Source organism: Strongylocentrotus purpuratus, unplaced genomic scaffold (assembly GCF_000002235.5).
Source record: "Strongylocentrotus purpuratus isolate Spur 01 unplaced genomic scaffold, Spur_5.0 spur5_scaffold_1, whole genome shotgun sequence".
Classification (NCBI taxonomy): domain Eukaryota; kingdom Metazoa; phylum Echinodermata; class Echinoidea; order Camarodonta; family Strongylocentrotidae; genus Strongylocentrotus; species Strongylocentrotus purpuratus.
Window position 1 is genome coordinate 18,416,363 of NW_022145594.1, and position 14,901 is coordinate 18,431,263.

The 14,901-nt window shown below is 35.9% G+C and overlaps 1 long non-coding RNA gene across 1 annotated transcript; it reads right to left on the reverse strand.

Moving 5' to 3' along the window:
* Positions 1–688: 688 nt before the first annotated feature.
* Positions 689–2,125, reverse strand: LOC105439457. The gene is made up of 2 exons (XR_971296.2): positions 1,659–2,125; positions 689–1,179 (listed from the first exon to the last, which is right to left on the reverse strand). It is a non-coding gene; the product is annotated as an uncharacterized LOC105439457 (long non-coding RNA).
* Positions 2,126–14,901: the final 12,776 nt, after the last annotated feature.

Sequence of the window (14,901 nt, forward strand, 5' to 3'; positions counted from 1 at the left end):
AAAACCTGACATATGGATAAACCATAATGTAAGGAGCATTTTATTTTGTGATGTGAAAATGCATTCTTCATTATGTAAAACATTAGCATACGTATCGCCTAAATCGTCAAAGTGACGAATTCAAGTCTAGCTACAATTGTTAAAATTATTATCAGTGTTGGTGGTAGTAGTAGTATTAGTAGTATCATCAGTAGTAGAGAGTAGTAATGGTAGTACTGGCATCAATATTAGTGATGGAAATAGTAGAAGTAGTAGTAGTAGTAGTAGTAGTAGTGGTAGTAGTAGTAGTATTAGCAGTATTAGTAGTAATACTATTAGTAATAGTAGAAAAAGTAGTAACAGTATTAGTAATAGTTGTAGTAATAGAATCATCCCTCCTTTCTTTATTATTATTCTTATTTTATTATGATCATCAGCATCATTATTGTTACTATTTTCCTGTGAATTTAATATAATATTAATGTGTAGCCATAAGGCATTATTATGGTGAAATAATACTAATACTATAGTAATACCCATGATAATGAAAACGATGTTAACAGTGACGATAATGAGAAGCATGATACAGATCACTCATCAATGATGAAGTAGCTATTGCTTCATGGCCATCGTTTTCCCCACATCTTTTGAATAAATTTTGCAGTACATAATTCTTGATATTTCTTTTTCGATAAGTATCCTTAACAAAATGTTACACAGGCTTCCTATGCCTGCGCCGGTTCAATTAATTAAGATTAGTAAACACGGAGATCCATTAAAATACAAAAGTCTGAAACATATATTTTGTGCCAATGATAATCCCAAAGAGGTATTTATTAATATTCAGTGTCAAAGGTACACCGATAATAAATTCCCAGTGTGACAACTGGCATTTCGATTTGAAACAAACAATTCTTACAAAAACAGCTACATGCAAAACTTTACAATGTGGTGTACAGGTATACAATAAATGATAGAAAAGGAGCAAAGTAAACTACACTGTACATTAGAAAGAACATATTAGGGAATAGAAGAAAAGAATAGATGTTCATATGAAGTACAAATGATAAAACACAAGTCGTTCGTCAGGAAGCACTAAATACATCGATCAGGCGGAGACCGTTGCCTGAACAACGACAGTAGTCCCAACTCTTGTCCCGAGGGAAATGGAAGTGGAACCATGGTGGAACCATGGTGAAACTGTTAAGAAACAAAATCAAGGCAGGTCTTAAAAAGCTGCGACATAGTAACTTCTGGGGGAAGTTACATCACACGTCTATCTGCCTTGAAGTCTAAACTTGCTCTCCTACTTAATCAATAATAATTCTTCTTTATATATGGAACACAGTAATTCAACAAGAGTATTTATCGTCTTACAAGTAGTTATTGGGCTATCACTAAACTATCTAATCAAAAGTATTTTACAATGACTGAAATATCTATAAATAGGTCTGGCTTGTGGAAGTTGGTATCTTAATTCATACACAGTCACAACCATCTTGTATCAAAAGTTAAGGGACAAACACATGAAAATATAACAATGGGTTTTCCAACGTAAGGAGAATCACACTAAACAGTATCGTACAATTCATTCAAATTGCATGAGGATCTTATGATTTCTCTATAATTTACTAGAATAAAACATGAATGTACTTTTAGGAAGGTGAGTGTTCGCTTACCTGTTAAGAAACAAAATCAAGGCAGGTCTTAAAAAGCTGCGACATAGTAACTTCTGGGGGAAGTTACATCACACGTCTATCTGCCTTGAAGTCTAAACTTGCTCTCAACGAGAAAGCCAATCTTTCTTCCAAACCAGGCAAACAACCCCACTATTCCCTATCCCCAAGACAAAGGGGTACCAGTAAGTGTATCCACTGGTCATTCATGATTTATGTACTCTACGAATAAAGGAAGTGGTCTGTGTTTAAGACATAAACAAGGCCTATAGAATAGAGGTCTCTTTGTTCCCATCTCTTTGTTTCACCAGTAGCATATACCAGAGAGGTGATCTTAATAGAAACATAGTTTAAAGGTTCACTTTAAATAGGGGTTCAACAATTTAAAGTAATATAAGCTTACTCAAAAATAGAATATAGGTTTACTCAAAAAATAGAATATACCTTGATAATAAACAGGGTCTGACAAAAATATAAATACTACAGACGCAATGGTGGTATATAAGGTACAGACTGAAGATTCACTTGTTTACAATTTCATTGTAAGTAAACAGGGCAAATAAATGATTAATTAAATGAATGATAATAAGTCATAAACTAAATGTAACATTACAAGCGAAATGACAGTTTGTAAGGTACAGACTAAACAAATAAATGAATACAGAATAAATAAGCAATTTGATCAATTAACTAAACAAAATTAACATGTGCTCATTGAAATAAATTCCACAGGAAGGAAAACATCCTACACAACAAATTTCGACTTTTCAAATCCAGGTATATAATTTACGTCTTATATTATGCGTAAATGTTTCGACTTAATTTGAAGTTAAAAGTGATAGAATAAAGATAAAGGGTAAGGTTTTGCGTTGGCATGTGTATGTAAGTTTATGTCAACATGAACAAAAGTTGTTTATTTTAATAATTAATTCGTTTTATTAATTAATTAACTAGATATATTAATAACTGCATTCCGTTTTTTTCTCAAGTAGGGTTAAACATTAGAAGATGATTTCGACTAACCCAGTTTACAGTTAAAAAGCCACATACAAAAAAAAACAAAAACAATCGTCCCATATAGATATGAAATATCTATGTGTCCTCAATTTTGTATTTTGTATTTTTTTTCTTTTAATGATCGGAGTTCTAGGTTTGTGAATATTTCGTTTTGTCATTTTATAGCACATGATTCTACTTTTGTTCATGACTATGACAACACAACTGCACACGTGTTATGAAACAGGAACACAAATAAAATGAAATTAAACCACTGATTTAGTATGTATGCACATGATAACAATATAATAGTATAGCCTATTAGCTTTATTGCAATGACGAACCTTCGTCATTGCCTTGTTTTCGTTCACATTCTGCCCAATTAATATTCTCCTTTTCCTTATCCTTATCGTCCGGAAATCGCATTCGTTTTGCAGGTAGTGCTTGTGATTCCTAGTAAGGTGCTTTCCTCATGTCCTTTTCCTTTCAAATTTCGTAGGCATCGTCTCTAACATCTCATCAAGGTCACTACATTCTTCGATTTTCAAAATCACTCATGCATAATCGTCCAGGCGCCATTATGTCCGTTTCTGGTCGATTTTAAGGCCTTATTTTATTCCTTTCTATCTCCACTATCCTAGATCATACAAACTTCTAACAAATTCCTCTAGATAGTCTAAGAGATGTTCTTTCATCTGCGACGCATAACCCGACCTTCAAAATGCCATCTTCGTACCCAAAATTTAAATCTGAAACCGACTCCGTCAACAATCTCTCAAATTCTTGAAAAATGGACCCCTAAAAATCTAAAAATTGCAATAACTTTCTTTAACCAATTCCGTTCCATCTCATCTTCTCGCAGTATCTGTATTTTATAATTGCACATAGCCATGCCAAATTTTACGCTCCAATGGCTATGCAAAACATAAATAGCGCCCTCTAAAGTTCTGGGAATTGGCTTTCTTTCTTTGGCCGTATCTCCATTATGGCTTGGCAGACCCGTACCCTTTTTGGATTTAGATACTTGAAGATATGCCCTTTCCAGCCATATACAAAATTATATACCCTATCACTGACCAAATTTGAGAAAATTGCCCTCCAAATTCGCCGTTTTCAAGAAAATTCCGAAATAACTTCAACTTGCTCTAAAATGGCGATCTTTATACCTACATCAATAAAACTTGGCAGACATATGTATCCATATACGTGACAACTGTTATCAAGTTTGGTAAAATTCGAATATGTCAGCGCAAAGTTATCGCCAAAAATGATGAATTTACTATGGATTACGTAATAGCGCGTTCAATGCGCGCAATACATTGCGCGCAGTTAACAATGGTGTCAAACTGACCGCAATGAAGTGCCCTTTCGTATGGTACCAAGTATAATATATGTTCACACAGAAAATTGTGAGTAAATCGCAATTGAACAAATATCACTACACGGATTCCGCCGAGTTTCCGCCCGAACCTAACACGTTTCGGCTATGACGTCATTTTTTCAGACTGCTTTTCGCCCCTTAAACGTCCTTTTTTTTCCTTGAAAATTGGCAGTGACATGCCGAGTTCCAATGCGCAGGGCACCTCTTGGCCGGATTTTTGAAATTGGTCAAGGGGGCCATTTAAGACGCCATTTTGTCCTATAAATCTATTTTACATCACGTGTTTCGATAGGATTATCATAGAAAAAAAGAGAGTGGTTTACAATAACAACCATGAAATTCTCTTTCTAATGATACCAAATACGGCCCATAAAGAGACGTAAAGACAGAGAGAAAAAACAATTTAACTCCGGTCATAATACAGATCCTGCACGTTTTCCGCCCATTCATTACACGCATTGTCTATGGGGCATATCGGGTTCACGCTTTTGGCCCCCAGAACGAACTTGATTGATTGCAATGTCAAACATGCACCAAATCCCATTGGTTTGTGCACGCAGTGCTTGCGAGCCCTTTCTAGGTTCTTTCCCCTATCCCAATTTCTTTCAAACTTCGTAGGCATAGTACCATCCCATCAAGGTCACTGTTGATGCCTTTCTTTCGCCCTACCTATCTCCAATATCACAGAAGCTACAGACTTCGTGCAAATTGCTCTGGATAGTCCGAGAGAAGCTCTTTCGTTTGACACGAAGAAACACGGCGTCATTGCACGCACATCGTTCTGACACGATTGCATTTCTAGTTATTTTCTTATCTCAACCTTGCTGGGATTAGCCCTTGATATGATTTTTGCCATTGCTAGTCACTTCACATTACAGTAAATTGTCATGTTACGTCTTGTCCTTAACTGCATGTTTGTATTTATAATGTCATTTTTCGATTTATTTTCTATTCATATTTTAATGTTTTTTATTAGTTTGGCGGAAGCAAATGAATTGAATTAATTTGAATTGAATTCTCATGATTTTTTTTTTGATGCTATGATATTCCCTACCCAGATTTCACTTATGATTTATGTTTAAAAATAAACTTGAGTTCTGGTAAAAAAAGAAATTGAATTCTCACAAAATCAAACCAAACTTACACTTACGATTACAAATAAATGTCATTTGCCAAACAATTTTGGTAGAAAATGTATACTAGCTGGGTAATGAGCGTAGAAAGATCACAAAATCAAGGTAAGTAGACCCGACACCATTTGTGTAGTCCCATATACATCTTTCTGTGTACAGTGCTTATTACTTTACCAAGACTGGGCCAAATTTATTACAATTTTGATGACTCTCGAACCTTACAGTACACACCAATACTTACATGCTACATGATCAACTTTTTTTGATCCATTCCACACCTTTTCTTTCACAATGCAATCGCATAACCAGAACTCAACTTTATCTGTAATAGAAAGAAAAATCCGTTGGACTTTAAAGCATGAAACGGGAAGGATTTTTCATTGCGATTTATATGTCTTACAAAACATAGATTTGAGTTTTGTAGAAATGCATCAAATGTGATATACAAAAACTGGCTTCAGTGTAATAGTATCAAATACATATAGTTGATACAGTGAAGCATTCATGCTTGTTTTATGCGTTTGTCTCTGCATTTTTCCTGTAATATACAATTCGTATGGACATTTATAGTTTCTTTCATAAATTAGCTCCCTGTTTTGGTCTTACTTTATTCGTTTACTTAGAAGTGAAAGTCAATTAGAAATAAGAGAATAACAAGTACGCACAAACGTTTCATTAACACAAAATCAACAGGAGAATAAAAAATGTCACCAATTAATAATTAAATATTCTAAGACTGTTGAATCTATTTATTTTTATATTTCATTTGCTTTAAAGATTCTAAGAAGGAACCATGGTACAAACAAATTCGTTTGGTTATACCTGGATGTTCCGGCGTGGTGCTGCTGTTAATTGTACTGGCATTTGTTGGTGGTTTTATCCGCTCTAAGAAGAGAGATGGTAAGTTATTTTAACGCTGTAAGAAAGAGGTACTCGTGTGCATAGTTTGTTTGTGTAGAGAGAGGAGCTGTCACAGTTGTATTCTAACGAGAATGTGAATGAATTTTAATATGACACAAGGTAAAAATGTGGAATAAAGGATTGAGTTCATTTTTTAACGAATATAACTGTAATAATGATTAATACTAAGTATTCCTTTGGATGGCACTGACCTACAAATGAAGCAACCCTGTATGTTTTTCGTCGTAACAAAAACTGTGAATCCTGGGACCAATAGAAAGAAAACCTGTTGTAAAAATCAAATGAACTTAAAGGAAAATCCAACCCTTGTAAAAAGTTGATTTGTATGAAAGCAGAAAAAGAACAGAAAGGGTTGGCAACATTTTAAAATGTATAGGACCTATAGTAAGGAAGTTGATATAAACGTTTTAAATATGAGATCACTAAGTCTAAGCGAATCTCGAATTGGTAGTTTGGTCAGTGGATTGTACACAAATATCATTAATTTATGTCTTTCTCGTAAGTTTCTTCTCACCTGGGGCACTACTCACAATACATTATAGATAGGGTCAGCGGTTCGAGTTCTGTCGCGGCACTATTGTTCTTAGGCAAGACATTAATCTACACTTTCCACTCTCCACCCAGGTGTTAAATGGGTACCGTTAGGAAGGAATTCCTTTAATGCTGTGAGCGTCGAGATCGGCAGCCTAACATAGCCGGGTAATGTTGGAGCTCCTTGAGGACGTTGCAAGGTCGATACGTGCGCTATATAAGAATCCAATATTATTATTATTATTATAGCATATTATTATAGGTCCTCTAAAAAGAATAGACCCTCATGAGCCATGATTTTTAGACAAATTTAAATGTTAGTCATTTTATATGATGAAACGTAGTAGTCCGGCACTACATCACATTGACATTACCGCTTTAGTCAATATGAAGTGCCCATACGTATGTCATTACAACTTTTAAAAAATAATAACTTTCTCATTTTTAGTCACATTTAATTGACACTTTCATCAGTTTGCTTTTCTGATTTTTCTGCTTTCTTCTGGACTATTTGTCCATTTGGGATTAATTTCCCTTTAAGTCCGGACAATCTTGTTAACATGTAAACCTCTAAAGTGCAAGGCGATGGAAATCGTCTTGTTCTAAGTAGTACAGTGAACGGGTGACGTTGCCACTAACCTCTAGAAATAAGTAAACAATACATATAGGGCCGCTGCCGCATATCATAATTACAGATAATAACTGATATGATAAAGTGAAGAGTATTTATTCCAATACCTGAGAAATATGACACTTGTTGAGCAGCAGAAGTTTTGCAAAAGACAGAAAGAAAATATGAGATAAGTTGTTTCGATGCTGGAGACCAATTGGTTGTATGCCCAATGATATAGGATGGTTACAGACTAAAGAAGGACGATATTCCCGCCTCAAATGAATTTCCCTTTTGTGATTCATTAGACGAAGGATCAGCAGCTCCAACTATACAAACCTCTGAAAATCTGGCAAATGATGAAACATCTCACACCATCTGGCCAACATCAACAAGCGGTGTAAAGGTGAATTAAAATTATCGATAAGCTTTCATATGAATGCTTGAACAATTTCTATATTTTCCTGAGCAAAATACTATTGCAAATATCTCATATATTTAAGCCCAATGAGGGATATTTCAAAACCCTTAGAATAGTCTAAAAAGTCATTTCCGAATTATGCAATAAATTAAGCCACTGTAATAATCGCTCATTATGTGATGAAATAGTCTAAAATTGAAATTGGTTTATTTCTTTGTCATTGTTAATCATATCCATTGTTTATTGATATATGTTCGTTTTGAATAATCTGAAAGGTTTACAGAAAGGAAGTTTCATGTAATCTTCCTCTTGTTAATTCATCAAGTAGAATACCGTCATTTAGTTCGCCATCAGTCAACATTTCTCATTTTGTTAACAGTCTTTGGACCTCACCTTTGACCAATCAGACCTTAGAAATGCGATCCCCGCTCTTCCTGAAGTACCCCATACCTACATGGCTATGAAGCCTATACTGAAGTGTAAATTCTCAGCTAGTACTAGCCAACAAGTCTCCCATCCCAATACATCAGTTGACGATCATGATGATGCTGTCCTTTACGTTAGCCCCACTCTCGACCGCAAGCAAGTAAAGGGACGCTTCAATCTGAAAGAGGAGCCTACTTATGTTAACACCGAAGGTGGTTCAACTTATTGTGAAATTAGTACAGATATTCCAAACATTGTTAAGGATCACACTGATGGTCTCGATGACGTGTTTACAACGTACCTCTAAAGAAAGGAAATTAAAGTGTCATTTTAATTACTTCCCAAATAATAGTTATTATGAGTGTGTTTTACAACCTTGCCCTGTAACGAACACAATTTGTATTTTTGTTTTATATGATAGGAATATGATACATATATACCAAACATCGTTTAGGATAATACTGATGGCCGTGATGATTTACCGTTACAACGCTACTGTACATAAAGGTATTTGAAGTGTATTAAAATTGGTTACCTCTTGACTCTCGATTTCAAGAGAAAAATATTCGCATACATTTGACTGTTTTGCTACATTTCTCCTCTCTGTATCTAAAACATGACTCTAATCATAAAAATGATTACGATGACAAGAATTTCAAGTGTAAATGAAGTAAAAAAACAAACATTTAAACTGTCGTTTGTCTAAATTTCTCTATTATGCATCACGCTCTTTCTTAAAATTCCAATCATAGTTATGATTAAATACATTTAAATGTTTGCACTAATGTATGAGTTTTTTGGGTTATAAGTTTGATATCATGTGTCACATCCTTTCTTTGCACTAATTCGAAAACACTGATTTTAAATCGTAGTTAGGATGAAAAAGAATGAACGTAACAAGTCAATGCATTTGAAGTAACTGTTTGATTTAATGCTTCTGTTGGTAGTGTACATTTCGAAATCATGTTTCACATCCTTCTCTTAGTCTAATAATATGTAAAATTGTAATTTAATTATTACAAATATTGAAAATAATTATACAATTTCTCTCGATTAATTTGTTTGCATTATTAAAATTAATATTAGTGAATATTGCATTCACTAGAAATTATCTAATAATGAAAACAATAATTTATTTCATCAGAATACTCAATAAATGGTTATTGCATTGAAATACCGAATTCCCAGAGCGTTATATGGCACTTAATTGCAACTTCACGTTCATGTTATTATAAGACTATAGTTCAATGTCAAATAATAAGTGTTAATTTAAGAATCAAGTGGCTTGACAAACAATGTCGTACCGTATGGAAGATCGAAATGAGGAAGTCTAACAAATATTTGAATTGTGTTTTATTTTCATTTTAACAGTTGAAATTGCTTATCACGTATATGCTATGCACATGACAAGTTAATTGCTAATGAAACATGTAAAATAAAACAAATGTTTGTAGCTATCACTACATCATAGACTGTTTTGCTGAACCGAATGATACGTATCACTTTATGAAAGTAAAATGGCTTTAAGCACTTTATTGTACACTGAAAGTAGAATTGAGATTTTACCATGTCCACTTGTCTATTAAGTGTTCGATATAATGCATGCCCCCACGGGTGTAGATCAAGGGGGGGGGGGGGTGAGGTATGCATACCCCTACACTCTCTCGTGTGTAATAACATATTTAAAATACGCTAAATTTATTTAAAAAAAATTGCAATACACACTTCATAAAAGTGACTTGTCTAAAAGGTGACTACTTGACGCACTTGAGCCCACTCGCATAAACTAGGGCCAACATGGAACGCTAAGCCGACTAGGCGTCCTTTTGTTTTCTTCTTTTAAAGTTGATTTTATACATTCTATTTATTCGTAGGTACGCAATAAAATATACGATTGAATTAATGGTGAAACCATTGTTTTTAGACATGCTATTCATATATTGGACATATGTTTAGAACGTCCTAAAATGTGTATACAAGAAAACTCACTCCCGACTCCGATGTAGTAGTGTGTTTGTGCGGTATATATTTATGTGCCTCATGTGACCACCCCTCCCTTCCTTTCCTCGGAAAAGAATAATACGCCACTGCTTGTCCTTGTTGTTAGGCATGAAGGCTGTTGGGTTTAGATGAATTTACAATAAAAACGAAACCAACAATCTGATCAAATCCTGCATGAAGATATGTTATTTATAGATATATATGTCTGTAATGACCATCAATAAGTTTCAACACAAAAAAGTAAATATATTTATCATTATCACTACTAAATCTAACTTCAAGTGTCATTTCTATCCTGGTTTGAGGCATTCAATTTAAATCAAAATGAAATTGAATACACATATGACTCTTTGTATAAATGTATTTGTAAAATTGTAACATGTACACAAATGTTCATGTTTCTTCTAATATTTTTCTCTCTGTGATAAACTATGCTGTCGTAATAATGATAATTTATTAACAAGGGGAAAGTCCCCTTATATCCATTGAAAATAAGAAAATGAAGGAAAGTCACGCCCCTCAAAAATATGGACAGAATCTAGTAATATTCATACACACAAAATAATAAATGAAATACTGGGGGCTATTGCCATACATTTAAAAATGCATAGTTACCTTCTTGTCAAAAGCACTTAATGGATGTAAATTAAAAAAACTGATCAATAAAATGAGTTAACATAATACATGTTGCATCATAAAGACTTAGACACATAAGACTCATATAGAATGATATATCTATATATATAGAGAGAGAGAGAGAGAGAGAGAGAGAGAAAGAGAGAGAGAGAGCGAGCGAGAGAGAGAGAGATAGAGGGAGAGAGATGGAGAGAGAGAGAGAGAGAGGGAGAGAGAGAGAGAGAGATAGAGGGAGGGAGAGAGAGGGAGAGAGAGGGTAATTTGTTAAAGACAAGAATGTGCTTTTTTGACACATATATTGGGCCAATTAGTTTCAAACCGCATTGTTTGATATACATGCATTTTAACCTCGAAATATTTCTACATTTGCACATTTTCTGTAACGTTAGATTGAGGCTATAATCACGATTGTCAGTTGCATATGTATTTGGACAATTAAAATTGTATTGAATAAATACATTTTGATGGACTCCTAGCAGGATTATTCCAGCACACTGACAAATGAGTGTAATCTACTCAGTTCATTAGTTGGTCAATGACAAAGGCTGAGAAGAGATCTAGTCCAACTGAGAAGAATGCTACTGCAACTTCTTGAGAGACGAAGAAAGAGATAGAGAAATACAAATGAGAAAGAGAGAGAGAGAGAGAGAGGGAGAGAGAGAGAGGGAAAGGAGGAAGGAGGCGAGGGAAATAATATAAGCCCACATTTATATTCATTTACTTAGTGCAATTAGATTAAACTTTTTTAATAAGCCTTAATAAATCAAAATTGTCACAGTGCGCTTTAAAAAAGATATACAAATAGGTAGACAAAATAGGCGTTTGTAAAACCTTGCCGACCACGAGGTTGCATTAAAATTATAAGCTGTTATATACCTCACTTAAGAAATCCAGCCATCTGATTGGTCGAAATTGCAGTCGTGAATTTAGCCATTCCCGTAAAGATAAAAATGCCAAGCCTATGTAATAGTCTTTGAGTAAAATCCTGGCAAAATTCCAGTTACCGGGAAAATAATAAAATCTTGCTGCTATGCCCATTGGTTTACGTGTTAAAATGTCTTTTGAGCAAGCGCGGATACCATACATTGTGTGTGTGCAAATTGGTCGCTAAATTTTGTAAAGGTTTTTTGATGAGACTACCGGCGATCTCGATCGTAGTATTCGTACTACTAACTCAAGCCTAGATTAAACTTATAGTTTCCAAACAAGGCAAAAATGGCTGAAGAAACTCTTTCTACATTTCTTCTTCTTAATGATGATCAATTATTGCAAGACTTGATTAATTCTGCTGACAGCAAGAACACCCCAAAATCCGTGAAATTCTCCATAAAAATATTCGAAGACTAGACTAGGCTACCTGCAAGTTATCAACACAGACCTCGATAGCGTAAAAAACTTCCAAATTCGGAGCTGGACAACGTAGGCCTACCCCAAAAGTTTTACGCTGGTGCTGTAGACGGAAGAACGGTTCTTTATACATGGAGAAGTCTCTCAAAGCAGTCATTATTACGATATTTAGTCAGGTCAATATACGGTAAAAAACAGCCCCAACCCCCAAAAAATTGCAACAAAAGGTTTCTCAACGGTTTCTAATATAATTCGACCTCAGGAATAACATACTAAAAGTATACCAAAATCAAAGCTTCAGAAAGCTGTTATTTTCAAGATGGTGTCCAAGATGACCGCCAATACCTAGAAATGGCCATAAATCACTTATTATCCATCCCATAGACATAATTTTGGTGTCTTTCCCATGGTTTCGGGGGTCAGAGAATCCATTGAGACCAGTAAAAATGGTTTGTGATGGTCTAGGAAACCCCAAAATCCAAGATGGCGTCCAAAATGGCCGCCATAACATAAGAATGGCCGTAAGTCACTTATTATCCATCCGAGAGACATAATTGGGGTGTCAATGCTATGGTTTTCGGGGTCATAGAATCCACTAGGATAAGTAAGAACGTTAAGCAGTGGTTCAGGAAACCACGAAATCCAATATGGCGTTCAATAGGCCACAAAACCACTAAGATTCCTCAATAGAGGGCGCACTTTATAAACAAGAAATGAAATTGTAATGTTTCTCTCTCACCCTTATGGTGTCACCGCGAGCCCCCTCCCCCGGAAAAAGGGTCAATTCAACTAATGACAGGTCATTGTCAACACTGAGGGAGGGGTCCGAGGGGGGGGGGTGACAAAAACAATAACAACTTAATAATAATATCTAGACACACATTCATAATACCTACCATACAATTAAAAATGTTTAAAACCTCGTGTTGTTCATGTCATCTTATAGCGAATACACATTTTGATGAGGAATGTACTTTAGTAAGGAAAAATCATCTTCTGCTTCACTATCAATTGCCTCGTAAAATGGAGCTTCACTATCAATTGCCTCGTAAAATGGATTGTGGAATTCATCAAGTTTGCAAGGTCCACACGGTAGTCCGTAACATCTGAAGGTATAGCGAGGTGTGCTACAAGCAGTACAGAAGTCGCAATGAATCAACTTAAGAAGATTACTTGGTGCAGCCTCCGTATTTGACATTAGTGAAACCAGATGATTGTCCTCTAATTTCCAGCCCTAGTCTGTGACGTCCATTTCTTCTCACTTGTCATCCATGCCATGACTGGGTAGCCCGGGAGGGGGGGGGGGGGGGGGTAGTCACTTGTATCGCTCTAATGAGTCACCTTTTCACCAAGAATCCCTAAACATGGGTCCCATTTTTAACAAAAATATCCCTAAACATGGGTCCGTGTTTTCAAAATTTCCAAAATTTTCGGGTGTTTGCATTGTGAAAAGTGGGCTTTAATACTTCTAGAAAAATGACCCCTAAAAGTAGGTAGGGGTTTTTAATCTAATTCACCCCCCCCCACCCGGGCTTGGTAGTATGTTCTGAGCGAGTGCATTTGGTGGAGGCTGACGTAGGAGGGAGTTGCTAAGGCAATTTTCGGGACGAAAAGGTTGTATCGTAATGATGCAACTGAGTCATTACAGCGGCCACCAAACATGACAGATATTGCTTTGATACCAAGTTCCTCTATTAAAGTTAGTTACTTTGGCTGTCTTGGTAGAAGGACAGTACTAGCACAGGATTTCAAAGTGAGGTTGCTTTTCACAAGCTTCTGGAAGACTGCTTTCTTCCCTATTCCGAATATCAGGGAAGTCGAATCGCAATCATTGTAGGCATCCAGAAAAAGTAGTTGTGAGCACAGATCCCGTACCAAGGTCCACTTTTAACTGCTTACAGTTCTATATCTTTGGAGCCTTGGCTGCATTGTAAGAGTGGAAGTATAGTTCCCTGCTATCTGTTCTAAGGATTTTGCGAAGTCCTGTTCCTTTCATCAGGGTACCGTTTGCTTTCAGAAAAATCATGAATGTCTTGAAGCAACCTAATTGCAAGTCAATCCCTTTCAATGGGCTATTCTGGGGTACATCGCTGATTATAGCTCAGCGGCCTTCCAATATGCTGTTTTAATAGTCTCGTTCAAAAAGAAAGACAAAGCTACAACTCTGGGAGAGATTTTGAAAGTACAAATTGTACCTGAACAAACCATAAATGCTGCTTTGCTTTGATGATTCAACAGTTCCTGGTAGTTTAAAAAACAAGGGAACTTGAGGTAGCAGAGGTGATGAGCTTTGAGGTCAGTCTGTTCCTACCTGCACTTTTCGAGGCTAGGAATGTCTTTCGGAAGGCTGAGAAGCCTCAGCTAGCTCATGTTATAACCGATCATGCAAGGTAAGTGCCGGGTGAAGCCGTGGAAGAACACAGACCGGTATGTCCTTGATGGTGGTTCCTTGGTGCATCAGATACCATGGAAGACAGGAGACAGCTTTGGCAGGATAGCACGATCATATCCTGATTTCACACCCCCCCCACTATATGGTTCTGTAAATGTAGTTTTTGACGGCTATGGTGGAGGGCCGTCAATTAATGATAAATACACACCAGCGACGTAGGTAGAATGCCCTTCCAGTTGTCAGATTCAATGCAGACACAGTATTCTCAGACAAGAAGGATGAGTTTTTATCAAGAGACTGCAATAAGCAGGGACTCACAAATCTCATTAGCGAGGAACTGATGAGGAAGAGTAATTGAACCCTCATCAATGTATCCGGGGATGCAGATGTTTATATTGCTAAAGCTGCAGTGAATTCTTCTCGTCGTCAGTCGACTACTCTGATTTGAGAA